The sequence below is a fragment of the Physeter macrocephalus genome, chromosome 15 (genome assembly GCF_002837175.3).
Source record: "Physeter macrocephalus isolate SW-GA chromosome 15, ASM283717v5, whole genome shotgun sequence".
In the NCBI taxonomy this organism is placed as follows: Eukaryota; Metazoa; Chordata; class Mammalia; order Artiodactyla; family Physeteridae; genus Physeter; species Physeter macrocephalus.
The window spans coordinates 15,813,393-15,819,954 of NC_041228.1; the positions used below are offsets into that span (position 1 = coordinate 15,813,393).

Sequence of the window (6,562 nt, forward strand, 5' to 3'; positions counted from 1 at the left end):
TTTGCTGGGTGCTTAAAAGAGCACAGCTGTTTTCCCTGTGTATTTTCATTGCAACCAATTAGCAAAGCTTTCTCTTTGGTGCAGAAATTAAAAATAAAAAGACAAAAGTTCTGGCAACGTTTTCCCTTTGGTTTCTTCAGGCATTTAATAGCATCTCCTGCTGCCTTGCTGGAAGAATTTACTTAAATTGCTTGAGAGTGGTAAGCGGAACGGCAAGGGTGGTAAATAGCAGGAGGGGAAGGCAGCCGCCTGCCAGGGAGAAGCTGGAGGGGGCTGGGATGGGCTGACGTTCATTAATGGTCTGGAAGGACAGGACAGCATGAGGAGATGAGGTCTGTGGATGGTCCACTGCTCGGAGCGCAGACAGGAAAGGCAGCGTAGGCAGGGAGCAGGAGATGAGCCAGCTACAGCCACTTTGCTCTTTTTTTTTTTTTTTTTGTAACAAGAAAAGCGCAGGTTGGATTTTTGGATTTTTTTGCGGCGGGGGAGGTGGATGGGGAGAGTTTGGAGGTCAAGGGGTGGATAAACTGCCCCAAAGTCTGTAAGTCCCTGTGAAAATGAAACATCTAGACCAGACATTCCCAATGTTGGCACCCCGAGCTGGCAGTACCAGCCTCACCTGGGAGCCATGGACGTTCCCTGGTCCACCCAGACCTACTTAGTTAGAAACTCTAACCAGCCTTCCGGGTGATTCTGCTGCCTGCTCAAGCTTGAAAGGCACTGGTCTAAATGAGGGTCACCTTGAACAACGAGGGGCTTTTTAAACCTCACCTGGTCAGAGACACAAAAGCCGGCCTTCTCGGAGACATGGCAGTGTCCCAGTCACCAGCAACCCGGGACAGAAGTGACTTGCCTGAGGTCCCCCGAGAGCAAGCGGTGGCCTGCAGGCAGGTCTCATTCCCACGCCTGTGCTCTTCTCGGTAGTATTTTATGAGTCTATCTGTGGAGACCCCGGAGAAGGGTGGGCCTATCACTCACTTCTTCTTCTCTATGTCCCAGAGATGTGATGAAGATTCCCAGGTCGACACTTACCCCCTGTTTTTACAGTCCCAGCGGCGCTGTCAGGCCTCACCGGGACGGAAGATGAGAAGTGTGGTCATAGTGGATTTGAAACAGATGCGCGAGCTGGAACCCTCAAGCTGTGTCCTGGGAGCCAGACAGCAATGAAGAACCAGGAGCAGAGGAAAAGCTTATAAAAATGTGTAGTCTTTGCTTTATTGAGTTACAACAAATGAGCAACAAGTTAGAAAAATTGTTTTTTTTTTCAAACTCCTCCCTAACCTTTGATTTGTGCAGTGTACTCAAATGAGGGGCAGCGTACGCAGGGGAAGGGGCTGCAAACACAGCTCAGACTGCAACGTTTACACCAGATGTGTCTCCTGGTTTTCCTTCTTTAGAAGTTAGGACTAACTGAGGGAAAAAAAAAGTGCACTCTGGAAACTAAAATTGGCCCAAAACAAACACACAAACAAACAAAACAAGCAATTCGTGGTGAAGCTTCAAGCTGAAATCTTGTCCAATACCACACTGAGAAAAGGCAGCTAGGAACGGAAATGAAAACCAAAGCTGTTCATCTTTGTACCATCTAGACACGAAGATCTCTTTTTCTTTTAATTTCACAAAAGTAATGATGATGCGAATGCATCCGGGAGCCCTTTCTGCTGGTCACTAAAAAGGGGCTCAGAGGGTAGCTGTCTGCCCCCCAGTCCTCCGGGTGCTGGCTCGGCCCAAGGTCTGAGGCCAGGCCATCAAAAAAACCAGACCGGCCTGGTGGCGGTTCAGAAAGCCTTGTGTGTGGCTAAACAGGGACCCCCAGAGGAGGCTGGGGAAGAAATAGAAATGGATTTGATTTGGAAGATCTGTCATCTGTAAAACCCTCTCCAAGTTAAAAGACAGATGCCTGAATCCCAGCCCTTTCCCCTGAAGAAATCTCCCAAATTTCAAACTACTTTTAAAAATGAACTCTCCCTACCTAAAATCCAGTAGATATAATGGCACTAATGCTAACATCCCCCCTCCCCCAAATTAATAAAATAAAATAAAAAAAAAAAAAAAGAAAGGCTAAAAGAGAAAAGCACGTGTGATCAGCCCTCCTTCCTGGAAAAAAACCTTACAATGGTAGTGCTGGAAAAGGAAGTTGCCCTTGGTTAAAAAGGTAACAAAATTTTCCCACATTGTACAAATCGGTTCCAGTATAGCAAGAGGTGGGGGCCTGGGCACAGGAGCAAACTATTTACAAGGACCCATGGAAAACGCAGTGGTAGGACTTTGGCACTATGAACAATTCCCACCGGGCCTCCGGGAGGTGCGTACGAGTGAAGGCGTTCCACTTGGAGTCTCTGGCCAGGGCAGCCCACAGCCAGGGACGGAAGTTCTCTTCTCTCTTTGAAGACAGAGTGTCCCCTTCATCAGCACAGCAGTTCTGATGGACTTCCCTAGAAGGACAACGCAAAACCAGAGAGACAAGATGTCAGGGAGATGACCATCGTTCCCTGGGTGCAAGGCATGGGGGGTGGCCTCTCCTTGGCTCTCCTGGGGAGACACTTCCAAAGCCATCCTGGGGCCTGGAGGAGAGACAAACGCCCTGTTTTAAACAAACAAGTGTGTTTCCTGAGCACAGTCTAACATTATGGGAAGTGCCTTCAGAATAAGGCCTTTGAAAACAGGATGACTTTCTGGGCAAGTGAAGGAGGTGATTCATTTAATCATTACAAGACCCTTTTCTTATTCCTGGAGAGGCAGCCAGTCACAATGGTTCCTAAAAGGCCCCAGAATCAGACAAACCTGGATTTGGGTTGGGAGTTCTCTCTGTACTGGCCACGGGGCCATACACACGTCAAAATCTCTCTAGGGCTCAGTTTTTGTTTCTGTAAAACAGGGATGATAATAGCATCCACAAAGTAGTTGTGATAAGAAGTTGATATTTGCACCAGCATATAAAATAGTGCCAGGCGTGTGGTAAGTATTACATGTGCTTTTGTTGTATTTGTTAGATGGAATCCTTTCCAAATAGGATATGAAATAATCATAATAAGAGGAGAAATTTTAAGTGTATTTTTAATTTAATGTTTCTATCAACCCTCAGGTGTAGATAAAATTGTTATTCCCATTTTACAGGTGAGGAAACAGCACAGAGAAGCTAAAAAACTTGCCCAAGATCACACAGCTAGAAAGTGGCAGAGCCAGAATTCCAACCCAGGCAATTTCCAGAGCCTGTGCTCTTAAACGGTGTTTATTGAGTCAGTATGGAGAAGTGTTTAATTCTTATGTACTTTGAAGTAACGAAAATCGTCCAAGGACCTTCTTATGGGTTAAATTGTGTCCTCCCAACCCCCAAAGATATGTTGAAGTCCTAACCCTTAGTACCTCAGAATGTAACCGTATTTGGAAATTCCTTTACAGAGGCGATCAATGTTAAAATGAGGGCATTAGGGTGGGACCTAATCCCATAGGGCTCGTGTCCTTATAAAAAGGGGAAATTTGGACACGGAGACAGACACAGGGAGAACATCATGGGAAGACGAAGGCAGAAATTGGGGTGTTGTATCTATAAGGCAAGGATTGCCAGCAACCCGCCAGAAGCTAGCAGAGAAGCAAGGAACACACGTTCCCACACAGCCCTCAGAAGGAAGCAACCCTGCCAACACCAGACTTCCAGTCTCCAGACCGTGGGAGAATAAATTCCGGTCGGTTAAGCCACCCAGTTTGTGGTACTTGACCGCAGCCTTAGGAAACTAAGGCCGACCTCCATTTCCTCTGTGGGCTCCTGGGATCCAAGGATCCTGAGATGAATCCAAGGGGAGGGCGCAGGGCTGTAAAGGACGTAGTCAGTATTCCATGACAGGCTGGAAGGTGATCAAATCTGTAGATGCCTGAAGCCACTGGCTTTTTCTTTGCCTCCCTCCTGGTAAGGCTGTGTTACTGCTTGGTCACTCCTCTGTCTAAGTAGCTGAGAAGGCCCTGAGAAGTTTTTGTGTTTTTCTTGTGCAGGGGACCAAGGGCAAGAACACTAGACTTCTCAGTGGAAGGCATCAGCAGATTATCTATATTGTTTGCCATTCTTTTTTTTTTTAAAGCAAGTTAACATTTTTTTTTTAAATTTTATTTATTTATTTATTTATTTGGCTGTGTTGGGTCTTCGTTTCTGTGCGAGGGCTTTCTCTAGTTGCGGCAAGTGGGGGCCACTTTTCATCGCGGTGCGCGGGCCTCTCACTATCGCGGCCTCTCTTGTTGCGGAGCACAGGCTCCAGACACGCAGGCTCAGTAGTTGCGGCTCACGGGCCCGGTTGCTCCGCGGCATGTGGGATCTTCCCAGACCAGGGCTCGAACCCGTGTCCCCTGCATTGGCAGGCAGATTCTCAACCACTGCGCCACCAGGGAAGCCCTGTTTTCCATTCTTAATGTCTGGATGTCAAATGTACCCACATTCCCTAAATGCTCCCGACAATAAGACTGAATATTGGAGTTAAGGAAACAGCTTGTAAAAGAAACGTCTGTGGATGAAACCAGATTCCAGGGTGTCCTTGGGATCTGGTACCACCCAAAAGTGATCCAGCAAATGTCACCGAATCATAAGAGCTACAGGGATCCTTATAGGTGATGCCGCCAACATCACTCATTTCACGAGAAAAAAAAAAGGAAGCTCGGGGAGGAAAAGCGATTTCCCCAGGTCACATGACTGCTCAGCGGCAGAGTCAAAAGCAATAACGATCATGGTTGTGACAACAGTGAGAGTAGCTTAAATATATCTCATGCTTATTATGTGCCAGGCCCAATGCTAAGTGCTGATATGGGTCATCTCATTTACTCCTTATGGTAACCGGGTAACCCGGGAGGTAGGCCCACCTGCAGTGAAGAGATGGGGGTTTAGCGAGATTAAATGGTGTCAGGCAAGCAGTAAGTGGTGGAACCTGGATTCTACTGCGGCCAATCCAACTTTCACCGCTCCTCCCCACACCTGACCCTCCTTGCCCTACGTTCACAGCTGCTCCCTGCATGGAGCCACGTGGCGACAGGAGAGCGCAGGTCTGCTTCAAAGACAGGCTGGCGGTCCCAGGCAGCTGAAGAGGACCACGTGCCTTATCGCTGATCCCATGCAGAGCCACACGCACCCAGGACGGGTACACGGACCACAGTCGGCCTCCCGCTGTGCTCCCCGAAGAACAGGATTTCCCGCAGCAAACTGGGTCTTTAACCGTCTTCGGAAAGGAGGCTGCCTGTGGGTGGATGTCCATGCGAACAGTTCTCAAGACTCCAGGAAACAAGGTGGGTAAAGAGCGATCGTTCCTTCTCCCAACCAGGCTGAGGAACGTCAGCTCAGCACAGGACTGTGGTCTCCGCCGTGGAGCAGGGAGGAAAGAGCCGTGGAGTCACAGAAAGCTGGATCCGGGGTCAGCCACTTCCGAGCTGTGTGCCGAGGTCAGTTACCTAAACTCCCTGAGCCTCACTTCCACAATTCATAATCAACCGGCTGCTTGGAGGGCGACAGATGAGGTGTGCAAAGCATACACATGCTCCAGAAATATTGCTTCCTTTTTTCCTTGAGGAAAGCCAGGTGCAAAATTACTGCCTTAGGGGTAAGTCAGCTCACCTGTGTGTGTGAGAATTTACACATTTTCTCTCTCTCCTCTCTCTCATATACAGAAAACTGAGCCCTGTCTCTCTAAGTGATTGGCAAGAATTTGCTTTTTATTTTTATTTATTGATTTCTTTTGTTTTCTGAATTTGAAGATGACTAGTTAATGAGATCAGTCAGGCTGCTTGAATTATCTTGCCTATTAATATTACACTCTTATAATGCATATCAAGTATAAATTATTAGAAGCAAAAGAAATTGATTTTATCACGGTGATTTTTCTGTAACAAATAATTTTTAAACAGTCTGTTTATTGATGAATTATAAAATAGCTTAGCAACTATGCTGTCAGTTTATTTGAAAGTAATAAAAATATGTAAAAATTTGCTTTTTAGATAAACCTCAATATTAAGGTGGTTCTCCATCTGGCAGTTTTTTTAAAATTGAAGTATAGTTGATTTACAATATTGTGTTTCAGGTGTACAGCAAAGTGATTCAGTTTTATATATATATATACATATGTATATATATATATATATATATATATATACATATGTATATATATATATATATATATATATTTTAAGATTATTTTCCATGATAGGTTATTACAAGATATTCAATATAGTTCCCTGTGCTATATAGTAAATCCTTGCTGCTTTTCTATTTTCTATTTAGTAGTGTGTAGCTGTTCATCCCGTACTCCTAATTTATCGCTCTGCCCTCTCTTTCCCCTTTGGTAACCGTAAGTTAGTTTTCTCTGTCTGTGACCTGTTTCTGTTTTGTGTATAGATTCATTTGTATTATTTTTGAGATTCCACATATAAGTGATATCATGTAATATTTGTCTTTCTCTGATTCATTAAGTATAATATTCTCTAGGTCCATCCGTGTTGCTGCAAATGGCAATATTTCATTCTTTTGTATGGCTGAGTAGTATTCCATTACATATATATATATATATATATATATATATATATATACACA

General features: G+C 45.3%; 1 protein-coding gene across 10 annotated transcripts in view; it reads right to left on the reverse strand.

The window, feature by feature from the left end:
- Positions 1–1,173: 1,173 nt before the first annotated feature.
- ZHX2 (zinc fingers and homeoboxes 2) overlaps positions 1,174–6,562 on the reverse strand; it is a 182,777-nt gene continuing 177,388 nt past the window's right edge. For all 10 annotated transcript variants that reach the window (XM_028500436.2, XM_028500435.2, XM_028500427.2 and 7 more), the window contains one exon: positions 1,174–2,435. The gene's annotated coding sequence lies outside the window, so the exon portion shown is untranslated. The remainder of the gene's footprint in view (positions 2,436–6,562) is intronic.